General features: G+C 50.1%; 1 long non-coding RNA gene across 1 annotated transcript; it reads right to left on the reverse strand.

Moving 5' to 3' along the window:
* Positions 1-7,026: 7,026 nt before the first annotated feature.
* On the reverse strand, positions 7,027-9,928 carry LOC104649993 (uncharacterized). Its single transcript, XR_743734.2, has 3 exons — positions 9,786-9,928; positions 9,624-9,677; positions 7,027-7,717 (listed from the first exon to the last, which is right to left on the reverse strand). It is a non-coding gene; the product is annotated as an uncharacterized LOC104649993 (long non-coding RNA).
* Between the last annotated feature and the right edge of the window lie 4,507 nt (positions 9,929-14,435).

Here is a 14,435-nt window from a genome sequence, read left to right on the forward strand (position 1 = left end):
TGGTTTGGGAGGTAGGAGTGCTCCTGGATTCCTCGTGCTGGGAAGCCACACCTAGAGTGCCCCCTGGTCTCTGACAGAAAGCATTTAAGGAGCAGGAAGCATCAAGGAAGCGGGCAGAATGTGAGCAGAGCTGGAGACTCGGGCAGACACCCACCTGGCACCTGGGTAGTCACTTCCCCCTTGCTAGGGTTACCAGATTCAGAAAGTAGAGGAAAAATAAAAAAGGATTCCCAGTTACATTCAAATTCAGGCTGCATGAGTGGCTCACACCTGTAATCCCAGCACTTTGGGAGGCCGAGGTGGGTGGATCATCTGAGGTCAGGAGTTCGAGATCAGCCTGATCAACAAGGTGAAACCCGGTCTCTACTACAAACACAAAAATTAGCCAGGTGTGGTGACAGCCACCTGTAGTCCCAGCTACTTGGAAGGCTGAGACAGAAGTGCTTGAACCCTGGAGGTGGAAGTGCAGTGAGCCAACATTACACCACTGCACTTCAGCCTGGGCGATGGAGCAAGACTGTCTCAAAAAAAATTCAAGAAATTCAGTTAGTTTTTTTAGCATGAGCATGTCCCAGGTATTACATGCAGTATACTAAAGATGTATTCCAGCTGGGTGCCGTGGCTCACATCTGTAATCCCAGCACTTTGGGAGGCTGAGTAAGTCTGACCACTTGAGGTCAGGAGTTCAAGACCAGCCTGGCCAATGTGGTGAAACCCCCATCTCTACTAAAAACACAATTAGCCAGGCATGGTGGTGGGCGCCTGTAATCCCAGCTACTGGGGAGGCTAACACAGGAGAATGACATAAACCCAGGAGGTGAAGGTGGAAGTTGCAATGAGCCAAAATCATGCCACTGCACTCCAACCTGGGTGACAGACAAGAATCTATCTCAAAAAAAAAAAAAAAAAAAAAAAAAAAGATGTATTCTTCACATGTGAGCAGACATCCTGTGTTTCATCTGACAGTCCTGCTCCTCTTGCTCAGGTGTGGGACAGATGGGGTTGGGGCCTCCTGCAGTGCTAGCCCCTCCCAGCAATGGCTTCCCCCCTCATCTCTGAACCAGTTAACCTCATTCAGCAGGGACTTCAGGCAGAGGCCTTAACCTTAGGCAGCAGAGGATACAAAGGCATCAGAGATGGATGCCCAGTCCTCAGACACTGTAAGATTCAAACGCATACCACTCATTCTTGGGAAAGTTTTATTTTCCCAATATCTCACCTTCTCTGTGCCAGGCACAGGTGAGATATTGGGGAACCGTGAACAAGACCCCGTTCTCACAGGCCTTTCCTCAGGGAGCTGCACAGAGACTTGGGGCGAGCCTTTGAAACACTCTGGCCAAGCCCATCTCTGACACCATACAGAGGGGAAACCAGGATTAGGTACAGTGCGTAGGAGGGAACGTCAACCCAGATGTCAGGGTCAGGGAAGGCTTACTGGGCCACGGCACAGAATTATCAAGCTAGAAGATGCTCAGGTGTTAACCCAGCAGAGACAGGCAGCAGTGCCCCTGGTTAGAGGAGCAAGGATGATGCAAAGGAAGGCTGTAGGGGCCTGACCTGCAACCCTTGGGGCTCCTGGGCTTATTTTCATGATGATTTGCTGGAGCCAGAGGAACAGTGCAGAGCTGAGCCACAGGTTGCAGAATCAGCACGCTGGAGTCACACCCTCTCCAGATCGGGAGGGGACCTGCCCTGAGGGACCTCACAATTGACAGACACATCCCCCTGCGGTGGGAGCAGCTTTAAGCCCGGGGGCATCATCTTCTGGGCCTGCTCCCTGAGAAACTTGAAAGGGATTACTTTGATAAACTTAAAATAGACCCATTAGGCTGGGCTCCGTGACTCATGCCTGTAATCCCAGCACTTTGGGAGGCCGAGGCAGGTGGATCCCGTGGTCAAGAGTTCAAGACCAGCCTGGCCAAGATGATAAAACCCCATCTCTACTAACAAAAATTAGCCAGGCATGGCAGCATGTTCCTGTAATCCCAGCTACTCAGGAGGCTGAGGCAGAGAATTGTTTGAACCTGGGGGGTGGAGGTTGCAGTGAGCCTAGATTGTACCACTGCACTCCAGCCTGTACAACAGAGCTAGACTTCATCTCAAAAAAATAAAATAAATAAATAATAGACCAATTAATCACTCAGGGAGAAAATCTCTCTCCCAGCTTCAGGGGAAGGGAAAGGAAAGCAGCAGCCCCGGCAGGACCTGCCAGAACAGCCAGCAACACCCATAAGGCTTTCAGAGCCATGGTGAAGACCGTGAGGCACCTGCAGCCTCTGGAACGTGGCAGGAAGGAGGCTGAGGGACATCACTGCCTGTGAGGTGTCACCCTGTCCCTGGTTAACTCCAAGGCTGGTCCAGTCTGTGAAAAACAAGACAGACAAAAAGAGCCAAAACCACTGCAAGAGGGATGGAGAAACCATGACAGCCAGGACAGTTAAGCCCCTTTTACCTCTGCTGGGCCCAAGGGAATGGGACAAGGGACTGAGAAGCAAGGCTGGGGATCAGCTTCATGAAGGAGGTGGCATGACAGCCCTGGGCACCCAAGGCAAGAGGCGACCAAAGCAGTGGGCTTCCCCAGCTGTCCAGTTCACTCCCGGCAGCCCTCTGGGGAGCCTACCCTTTGGAGCAGTGCAGAGCCTGGGTCACAGATTGCAGATCAGCATGAGGGAGCCGAGGACCGATCCAGAGGAGGTCTGTTTTCTCTCCTTCCTTTCTTCCAACAAAGGCTTACTGCCACCTGCTGTGTGCCAGGCATTGTCCTGGAGAGACAGATATAGATCAGACAGACAAGGTCCCTGCTTTTATGTAACTTACAAGTGGGGAGACAGAGAGTTAAAAGGTAAACTAATGGGGCGTGGTGGCTCACACCTATAATCCCAGCCCTTTGGGGGGCCAAGGCAGGCAGATCACTTGAAGCCAGGAGTTCCAGAACAGCCTGGCCAACATGGCAAAACCTATCTCCACTAAAAAAATACAAAAAGGAAAAAAAAATTAGCCGGGCGTGATGGCACATACCTGTAGTCTCAGCTGCTCAAGAGGCTGAAGTACGAGAATTACTTGAACCCGAGAGGCAGAGGTTGCAGTGAGCTGAGATCGCACCACTGCACTCTGGGTGACAAAGCAAGACTATCTCAGAAAAAAGTAACATACTACATATAATTACAATCCATAAGTATGCATGTGTATATATGTCTACATACGTGCACAGAAACCTAACTGCACGTGTTTTGAAACACAGGTATTGTGTTCGACCTAACAAGCAGCATGAAGAAAAAGCAGAAGGGGGCTGAGCATCAAGCGAGGGCAGGCTCTTGTTGGGGGCACTGGGAAGGTTCTGGGGAGGGAGAACTGGAGGCACAGGCCCCATGAAGGTCTAGGGGAGGCCACTCCCATGGAGGGAAGCGGGAGGGCAAAGGCCCCGAGCAGGAATGTGTGTGGTGTCTCCATCCTGCCCTGCCCTTGTCCACTCCTGTCCCCATCAGCAGGGAAAGTTGCTGAGTGTGCAGAGATAGGCAGGCAGGAGTGCCAGCGGGCCATCAGAGAGGGCAGAGGTTGGAAACGTGAGGTGTGTAGCAGGGACCCCACCAGTGATTCCTGGAATCTAGGAAGCCTCTACAGACCCATGGCTGTAGCTGTGCCTGACTACATCCATCACCTGCCATTGAACCTGGACATCAAGCCAAGCTCCCTCATCTGCCCCAGAGGTTTGCCCTGCGGCCAATGCTGCAGCTGAGTGGGGGGCATTGCAGCCCCAGCATCGTATTGCCCTGGCCACCTCTCCCCTCCAGGGAGGAAATCACGAAGAGGTTGTGTCCCAGGCACGTCCTCAGTCTCCACCTCCCCACGTTTCCCCTTAAGTTGGTAGGTCAGTCAGTCAGCTGCTCTGTGAGCTTTGGGGGCAGTGTGAAGAGCAGGAACAGCCCCAGCCATCTAGGACAGGGAAGCAAGGGTGTGAGGCCTGGGGGGAGCGGAGCGATGACCATGGCCTTGGGTGGTGTCAGCAGACATAAACATTTGGAGGGGGAAGACGAGGCGCTGCTGATAGTGACAGCCATCTGATCACCTCCAGGAACTCACCACAAACGGCAGGGCTGGGGCTCCTGCACGTTGTTCAAAGCTTGTGAGGCTCTGAGGTTTCATCTGGCTCCCAAAGCTGCCCCAGCTCTGGCCGCACACCCAGCCCCTGGTTCTCCACCCAGATCCTCGTCCCAGGAAAGCAGTGAGGATGTGGCGGTTGCTCTGAGCCAAAACTGCAGGGCAACGGAGCTGAAGCCTGGAGGATGCCCCAACTGGGCACACTGACCTTGGTGACTCCTCCAAAGTCGCAGCAAGTCAGCTGCACAGTTGTCCTGAGTGAGAGGTTTCACCTGACTCTGCTCCCTTCTCTACTGCAGCCTTTGTTTCTCTTGACCTTAGCCCTGGCCGCTGCCTCCTGCCTTGAGCACTCCTATCAGGTCAGCTGATCCTTGTCGAGAGCAGATTAGATTCAAAGGGTACAGTGACTGTAACGCAGAGGCTCCTCCATGCAAGAAGCCACAGTCCTCCAATCTCTGCCAGCCATTGGGAGACTCTCAGAGGCGGCCTGGAGCCAGGGGACTCACATGCTCAGCTGGTCTCCCGGTTCCAGCTGATTTCAGTCTCTGGCCTCATTGCTCCACGGATCAGTCAGTGCCTGCTGCCTTCCAGGGATTCAGGGGCTGCTCCCAGAGTAGCAGCAGGGCCCTCCTACTCTTACAGCAAGAGGGAGCTCAGGGCTTCTGAGTAGATTTGGCCCAAGGTCTGGCCTCAAAGTTCTCAGACCCAAGAATGTTCTCCAAAGGTGGGTTCTTAGGTTCCAGGGCCCACAGCTGTTGGAAGGAGACTCCAATAAGTCATTATTAGGCTTAATATGTTAAGTCATTATTAGGCTTAACAGCCTGGGGTGTGATGTCAGGTCCAGGTGGATGCCACTGAGTGCTCTCATCTCTGGAGGATTTTTCTCTCCCCTTCCATATCCCCTTCAGCTGATAAATCCAAGCACCCCAGGGCTCAGACTGGCCCAGCACGCACTCCTGGCTACTTCCCATCACCCTGGGGTCCAAGCCCAGCTGCTCCTCCTTGCCTGGACACGGCAGCAAATGTGATTGCCCCACACCAATTAGTCCAGGCTCCTAAGCTCTTTAGTGCTCAGTGCTAAAGACCCCCAAGACACCCCCATGCTGTCCCCCACTGCGCCCCCCACGCTGTCCCCCACTGTCCCCCACTGCACCCCCCATGCTGTCCCCCACTGCACCCCCATAGTGTCCAAGTGCCAGGTCAGCACCAGCCTCCCCCAGCCAAAGCCCATCCACGTTCCTCTTGGGGTCTCTCCTTGGAGGCCACCGAAGCCTTTCCTGCCAGCTAACTATCAGAGAGAAGGCATCGGGGCGATGCCTTCTCTCCTCCCTGCACATCTGTCAACCCAGCCACCCTGGTCATGAGGGGGACAGCATGTGGGGACCTCACATGGCCCCAGAAGTCCGCTGCCATGTTCCCCAAAACATGACACTTTTTGCCTGTAATATCTGCATGAAAGGCCCTCTCGAGAGGTGCTTCTTAAAGCAAACGGCTCCGAGTGAGCTAAAAACTAAAAACTGAAAGGCTCTTGAGAAGGGCTCAGGGGACCACGCAGCGGGGCAGGAAGCTGCCAGGGGCCAGAGGCCCCTTCAGAGGGCTTTGCCAGGCCCTAGACTTCTAGAGCAGAGGGGTGGACCCAAAGATGAATTTGCCTCCTCGGTCTCCTGATAGAGATAGGGTGAGAAGCCGAGAGGAGGGTGCTCCTCCCCAGCCCAGGCTCCCGTGGCCACTCAGACGGCAGCTGTCCCTCCTTCCCTCCCTCCCTCCCTGTGGGTCCCCCATGTTTCTGTCTCTGCTCCCATGGCAGGCTGTTTTGTTCCTCTCCAACTCTGTCACCCTCCTCTGCTTCTTAGTCACAGTCTTTCTCCCTTCCTCCATCTCTGTCCTCCTCTCTGACCTGAAGTTCCCTGGGCTTCTGGAGGCAGATGATGGTCTCCAGCTCTTCAGACAGTGGCTGCTTTCATCCCATTTCCTGGCCCCTGTCTGGGAACAATGAGGAAGAAACTCGCAGGCACAAATCAGCGTTGTGGGGCTTTAGGGCCAGATCAGGCGCCCCAGTCCCTGAGCTCCCAGTGGAGGCGGAGAGGGGTCCGCGGCATCCAGCTGGGGTCCTTGGAGCCCTCAGTGGTGCTGAGGCCCAGCAAGCAGGCAGTGCCTGGTGAGCCCAGTTCAGCTGCACTGACACGGACAGGTGAGGCCAGCAGAGGCCTGAGTGCCCCACCCCCACCTCCAGCTGCTGCTAAGGAGGAGGCTGGAGTCAGGCATTCTCCGTCAGGCTGTTTGCAAACCTGCCCTGTGCATGGGCAGTCAGGACTGGGCTAGGCTCTGGAACAGCTAATGAGAGGGGGCCTGGTTTCCACCAACCAGAGGCCCACAGGGAGGCAGATGTGTGGATGGTGGCAGTGCGGAGGGCTGGGTGCTGCACTCTTTCGAGGACAGGTTTTTGGGGAAAGAAGGTCGGGGAAGGCTGGGCACGATGGCTCATGACTATAATCCCAATACTTTGGAGAGCAGGTAGATACCTGAGGCCAGGAGTTCTAGACCAGCCTGTCCAACATGGTGAAACCCGGTCTCTATAAAAATACAAAAAATTAGCCAGGTGTGGTGGCACTTGCCCGTAATCCCAGCTACTCTGGATGCTGTAGCATGAGAATCACTTGAACCCGGGAGGCGGAGGTTGCAATGAGCCGAGGTCGCACCATTGCACTCCAGCCCCCGGCAAAAAGAGCGGAACCCCACCTCAAAAAAAAAAAAAAGTCAGGGAAGACCTGCATTGAGGGACAGGGGGGATGAGCAAGACATCAGGGGTGCGAGGGGCACATTCCGGGCAGAAGAGAGAACAGCCCAGGGAGCCACATCCGTGTGGACACTTGCGGGGCAGCCCCTGCAGACCACTGAGTTGGCAGGATGAAAATGGAGTCTAACGAGGGTTGCAAACATTTTTTAGTTTGCCAAGTAAGGACATTCAAAAAAAATAGTCTTTTATTCTCACCACCGTTTTACAAAAGAAGTAATAATATCTCAACTACAAAAAATAAATCAAAAGGCTATTGAAATAAAAGATATTGTAACCAAGAAAGGAAAACTGGCAACTTGGCTGATACATCTGGTTGATTTCGTGTCTATAAATCAGTATTGCTGCTTTTCCCTCAATATTGCTGACTGTGGAACACTTTATCGGGATCAGCCCTGCCAGGGAGCTGGCCTTTGGGAGCTGCTGATAGAGGGACTTGTGCAGTAGATCAAGGCCTGGGGAAACGGAGGAGGCAGGGGCCATGCCAGGAAGGACTTTGCACTCACACTCAGGAGTGTGGATTTTATCGCCAAGGTGAGGAGACACCGGGGCAGGGGCTAAGTGAACAGACTGGAGCATCCTCCGAGCCGTGTATAAAATACACTAGGGAGGAGGGCTGGGGGACCAGAGGAAGGGGCAAAATGGGAATGACGAGGGTCTGTACTCAGGTGGGGAGAGTGGAGTTGGGCTAGAGAAGAGGGATGTTGAGGAGGACTTGAGCTGGGCAGCAAAGGGCAGAGCCACAGGGGCCACCCAGAGCTGGCGAGAGGTGTCGTCCCTGTTCACTTTCCCACGGGGACAGCAGCAGATGGATCTTTAATTTCACTAGAGGCAGAAACAGGAGAAGCAGATTTAAGATTTGGAATTGGGCCAGGCACGGTGGCTCATGCCTGTAATCACAGCACTTTGAGAGGCCCAGGTGGGTGGACAGCTTGAGGTCAGAAGTTCGAGACCAGCCTGGCCAACATAGTGAAACCCTATCTCTACAAAAAATACAAAAATTAGCCAGGCATGGTGGCATGCACCTATAGGATGAGGCAGGAGAATCACTTGAACCTGGGAGGCAGAGGTTGCTGTGAGCTGAGATTGCACTGCCACTATACTCCAGCCTGGGTGACAGAGTGAGACTCTGTCTAAAAAAAAAAAAAGATTTGGGATTAAAGGACTGGAGGAACATCCTGGCTCTACAAAATGTGACACTTGATACTGTCCAGCCAACGTAGCCCAAGGCCTCACGCAATCTGTGGGATGGAGAAGGAGGGGACAGCTGGTGGCTCCCAGCGGAGACACGTGTCCTGCTTTGCCTCCACCCGTTGTGTGACCTTTGTCTACCTACCAACCACTCTGTGCCTTAATTTCCTTATCTGAAAAACGGGAATCAAATGGTACCTAACTCACAGGGTTGCCAGGAGGTTTCACTTCTCTGTGTAAAGCGCTAAGATGCCTGGCTCAGTAGACACGGCCTCATATTGCCATTTCACATGCCACACTGCAGCGTCCATGAAGCACCGGGTAATGGAGGGCAGTTAATGTTGGTGACATGGGGGAAGGAGGCATGATCACGGCAAATACCAGGCCTGGCTTCAAAGGAAGGCGCAGGTTCAGGACCGCCTTCCAGGCTTGGGCACATTTTTTTTTTCCCTTTTGAGAGGGAGTCTTGCTCTTTTTGTCCAGGCTGGCTGAAGTGCAATGGCACAATCTCGGCTCACTGCCACCTCTGCCTGCCAGGTTCAAGCGATTCTCCTGCTTCAGGCTCCCGAGTAGCTGGGACTATAGGTGCGTGCCACCATGCCTGGCTAATTTTTGTATTTTTTGTAGAGACAGGATTTCACCGTGTTGGCCAGGCTGATCTTGAACTCCTGACCTTGTGATCTGCCTGCCTCAGCCTCCCAAAGTGCTGGGACTACAGGCATGAGCCACCACGCCCAGCCAGGTCAGTGCATCTTTCTAGACCTTCTGCTTGAAATGTGAGTCTTTCAACAGCTCACCTGCTGAACTCCCACCCCTCCTTGCAGGGCTCAGCCTAAGCGTCACCTGTGGCCAGGCTCAGGGCCTGCCCTGAACCTCTACATTGCCTCTCTGGGAATGACTCCTTGAAACATCCCGGGAGCTTGTAGAGGTGGTGTCAGGGGCCTTTGAACTAGAGCGACTCCATCTTGAGTGGGGGCTAGGAAAATGAAGCTGGGGCTTGCCGGGCTGCGTTCCCAGAAAGGTATTCCCAGCCTCTAGATGTTTACAGTTAAGGGAACAGACAAATAATGTTTACTAAACAAACCCACACTTGGGAGTGTCCAGATATACTGATACCTTGAGAATAAAAGCATTCCTAATTTTGCTTCAAAGATAATATTCAAATAATAATAATTCAAATATGTATATAATTCAAATAATAATATTGATTCCTGCAAAATATGGTAATTTAAAAAAGGAATCTTTTATCACCAACCCTTGTAGCAGAGCACATCTCCCCATGATCTTTTTTTATCCTATATATATACAAGCATTGTACCTAGAGCACATGAGTCCCCTCTTCCTCTTACTTTTGGGAACGCCCTGCTCTTGTCTATGGCGTAGCTGTGCTTTCAACACTTCACTTTCTTAATAAACTTGCTTTTGCTTTGCACTGCAGACTCGCCCTGAATTCTTTCTTGAGAGAGATCCAAGAACTCTCTCTTGGGGTCTGGATCAGGACCCTTTCCTGTAACAGTGCGACCAGGCTGCCCCTGCTCACCGGGGTGTCCAGGCACAGGGTCAGTGTCTGCTCTTCAAAGGTCTTGGTGAAAACCTATGGAGGAATGAATGAATGTAAGAAAGAGAAGGAAACATTTTTAATGAAGACCAGGCAAGATTAGGCAATAGGAGAAAAGACAGATATGCGTCAAAGCTTACTCACATGTTCCTGGCCTGGGAGGCAGTGATAGATTGTCATGGTTCGTAGACCACTGCAGAGCTGGCTGTATCCTGGGCCTGGAATGAAGAGGTATCTCCCTCTCTTCCCCTGCTTCCTGGGGTTCCCGGCCTGACATCCTACAGCGGGATACACTGCAGACAGGGCCAGACAACACTGAGCTGCCACATGGCATTGTCCCTGACATGTCACCAATTTTTATAATTTTTTTTTTTTTTTTTTTTTTTTTTACTGTGGTGAAATACACATAACAACCAGACACAGTGGCTGACGCCTGTAATTCCAGCACTTTGGGAGGCCGAGGCAGGTGGATCACTGTAGGTCAGGAGTTCAAGACCAGCCTGGCCAACATGGTAAAACCCCCGTCTCTACTAAAAATATAAAAATTAGCCAGGTGTGGCAGCACACACCTGTAATCTCAGTTACTTGGGAGGCTCAGCTACTGGAAGGCAGAGGTTGCAATGAGCTGAGATTGCGCCACTGCATGCCAGCCTGGGCAACAGAATGAGACTCCATCTCAAATTTTTAAAAAAATACACATAACATAAAACTTGCCATTTTAACCATTTTTAAGTGCGCAGTGATATTAATGGTAGTAAATGTGTTCATAATGTGAAGCTGCGACCACCCTCCCTCTCCAGAACTCTATTCAGTTCCCTCCTCCCCGCAGGCATGTCAGCAACTGTTAAAAACAATGTCTTGCCTAGTAAATTTGTGCTCAACCAAAAACTGGGGGGAAGAGTTAAAATAAGATGTGAAAGTTAAGATGGGATTGCTGAGTGAGTCAAAAGCAATTAAGATTGAATTGACAGTCAGCATTTAGAGGGAGATGTCAGATGCATATTGACAAACTGGCCATTTTTCACCCGGAACAGATCTGAGGGTCTGCATTGACTTTCAGTTTCTATATGAGCCACAGCAGGTGAGGAGGCTGCCGGAGCCACCCAGCCCTCTTCGGCTGCACTGAGGGAAGAAATTGCATTACGTGGACTAGGGTCCCTCTGCACTTGTTAGGCCAGCCCTGAGGCTTTACTTAAATAGGGCAGTACAGTTTAGGAGAGATGTGGAAAATCTGCACTCCATTCCCGAGAGGATGACAGAGCGTCAGGATACAGAGAACTTCTCTCCCCAGGAATCACTGAAGGCACTGTGTTTCTCCTGCAGAAAAAGACACGTGCTTAGACATGGTTGCTGCCTCCCATCTTGGAAAGCGACCGTGTCAAGGAGAAAAGACTCGTTGTTTCTCTAGAAACTGAAAAACAATAAGCCTGACCTGGCACAAGACTAGCCTGGCCAACATGGAAAAACCCGTCTCTACTAAAACTACAAAAATCAGCGGGGCATGGTGGCACACACCTGTAATCCCAGGTACTCAGGAGACTGAGACAGAAGAATCGCTTGAACCTGGGAGGCAGAGGTTGCAGTGAGCCGAGATCTCACCACTGCACTCCAGCCTGGGTGACAGAGCAAGACTCTGTCTCAAAAAAAAAAAAAAGAAAAGAAAAGAAAAACAAGCCTAAAGATGAGGCAGGAGACACATTTAGCATAAGAAGGCAGTTTCTAACAACCACAGTGGCTCAGCCCACAGAAATAGCAAGCTTCTGTCCTTGGAAACGTTCAGATTTTGAGGGCAGGATGACTGATGTCAAGGATACCAGAGACAGGACTGGCCAGGGAGCAGCGTTTCCCCATCGTTGTCCTGTTCCAAGCATCCCATTCTTAAGGAATCTCATTTTTTGAAATGTAAAATTAAGATTAAATAAATTTCACTTATTAAAAGTAGTGATTATCCCATTTATCTTTTTTTATTTTTATTGAGAGATTGTTACGCTCCGTTGCCTAAGGTGGAGTGCAGTGGCATGACCTCAGCTCACTGCAACCTCCGCCCACTGCAAGCTCCGCCTTCTGGGTTCAATGATTCTCCTGCCTCAGCCTCCCAAGTAGCTGGGATTCAGGCGCCGGCCACCACACCTGGCTAATTTTTGTACTTTTAGTAGAGGTGGGTTTCACCATGTTGACCAGGCTGGTCTCGAACTCCTGACCTCAAGTGATCTGCTTGCCCCAGCCTCCCAAAGTGCTGGGGATTACAGGCATGAGCCACCGCACTTAGCCTAATTATCCCATTTTAGTAATCAAAAACCTACATACTATCAATCATCTGATGCCTAGCTTGGGGTTGACTGAATAGAAGTGACTCAGCTTTGGGGATCTGGAAGAGCTTCTGAGAAGCAGAGGTTATGATAGAGTGGGGTTTGAGAAATGACTCAGGGGTTCTACAAATAGACACAGGAGGTCTTTGCAACAGAGAGACTCAGAGGTGAAAACATCAGCTCCGGAAAAAACTACTAAGTATAAAGTGGGACTGAGAGGAGGCTGGAGGCAGCAGGCTGCAGATGAAAACAGGCTTATCAGTTCAATGAGGGCCATGCAAGAGCTTTGCCCAGGAAAACAGCATGAGTGAAGAGCAGCTGGCCAAGAAAGAGAAAAGAGAATCCAACTGCATTCACAGTAAGACCTTCTGTTTATCAAAAGACAGCCCCACCACCAAGAAAATTCACACACGTCACAAACAGGGAATGATATCTGCAACATATTTAAATGACAAAGGATTAATATAAAGAATATATAAAGAACTCTCAAGAATCAGTATGGGAAAGAAAAGAAATGGGCAAAGGAAGCAAACAGGAATATCGCAGAAGAGAAAGCAGACATGTCCTGTAAACACACACACAGATGTGTAACCTAACTGGCAACAAGGGGATGAAAATATGTCACGCCCCTCAAATTGGCAAAAAATTAAAAATTGGACAATAGTAAGTGTTGGTGAAGCTGTGGAGCAACGTGGGAACTCTCATTTACTGTGAACTCTCATTCAATAGTGCAAATCAGTGTAACTATTTTGAAAGCAACTTGACCTCTGGATACCCTTGAACTTTGGCGTGCCTTTGAACACCTGCACATGCCTGGCCCAGTGACTTTAGTCTCAGTGTATTCCCTGAGCAGTACTTCTCTCAAACTGTGGTGAAGGACCTGTCTTGTTTTTGTGTTAATTTTCAGTTTGTTGGGGAAATAACGCTTTTTGTAAATACAATAAAAATGAAACACTAAAAAATGGAATAAGATATGCAATTTACAAGGCCTGATGTCTTGTTATTAGATTCAACAGACATAAAATTACTTATGTATACCAAGGAGACCTGTACAAAATGTTCCTGGCAAATCATTTTGTAATAGCAAAAAACAAAAAGTAACTCAAATGTTCATTGACAGGAGATCAAAGAAGTAGATTGTGATATAATCACGTGACAGACTATTACAGAGTTGTGAAAATAAATGAACTACAACTGTATGCAACAACAATAAGTCTTAGAAACATAATTGAGAGAAAGAAGTTTCTGGTTAGGCACGGTGGTTCACACCTATAATTCCAGCACTTTGGGAGGACAAGGTGGGCGGATCACCTGAGGTTGAGTTCAAGACCAGCCTGGCCAACATGGTGAAACCCCGTCTCTACTAAAAATACAAAAAGTTAGCTGGGCATGGTGGCAGGCGCCTGCAATCCCAGCTACTCGCGAGGCTGAGGCAGGAGAATCGCTTGAACCCGGGAGGAGTGGGTTGCAGTGAGCCAAGATTGCCCCATTGCACTCCAGCCTGGGCAGTAAGAGCGCAACTCTGGCTCATAAAAAAAAAGAAAAGAAAAGTTTCTGTCACCCATAATAAACCTCATGCCTATTTTCAGTTACTTCCCCTTCTTCTTAACCCCAGGCCCAGGCAACCACTCATCTACTTCTGTCTCTATAGATTTGACTTTTCTAGACATTTCCTATACATGGAATCTTACAATATGTATTCTTTTGGGTCTGGCTTCTTTCACTTAGCACACTGTTTTTGGGGTTCGCCCTTTGTTGTAGGATATATCAGAACTTCATTCCTTTTTACTGCCAAATAATCATCTGTGTCAAGGTGCCGTGGTTTGCTCATCTGTTCACCAGCTGATGGCATTTGGGTGCTTCCATGTCTCTGCTGCTTTGAACGATGCTGCTTTGGGTGTAGGTATTTGCACTGACATGTTTTCATTTCCCTTGAATTCAAATTTAGGTGATATTGTTATTATAAAGCTCTACAACAAGAAACATTCATCAGTGTGATGTTTACAGATACACACAAAATACTGAAATTTTTTTTAAGGGAATAATAACAGCATTCAGGGCCGAACACGATGGCTCATGTAATACCAGCACTTTGGGAGGCCGAGGCAGGCAGACCACCTGAGGTCAGGAGTTCAAGACCAGCCTGACCAACATGGCGAAACCCTATCTCTGCTAAAAAATACAAAAATTAGCTAGGCATGGTGGCAGGCACCTGTAATCTCAGCTACTTGGAAGGCTGAGGCAGGAAGAATTGCTTGAATCTGGGAGGCAGAGGTTGCAGTAAGCCAAGATCGTGTCACTTCACTCCAGCATGGGCGATGGAGCAAGACTGCATTTCAAAAAACAAGACAAAACAACAATAACCACAACAAAAAACAGCATTCAGGGGAGTAGATGGGGAGCATGGGGTTGGGAAGGGAAGGGCACAGCTGGAGGAAAGGGTGATGGCTGGTGGGTTTATGGGTGTTCAGCTTTTATTACGCTC

This window comes from Saimiri boliviensis, chromosome 17 (genome assembly GCF_048565385.1).
Source record: "Saimiri boliviensis isolate mSaiBol1 chromosome 17, mSaiBol1.pri, whole genome shotgun sequence".
In the NCBI taxonomy this organism is placed as follows: domain Eukaryota; kingdom Metazoa; phylum Chordata; class Mammalia; order Primates; family Cebidae; genus Saimiri; species Saimiri boliviensis.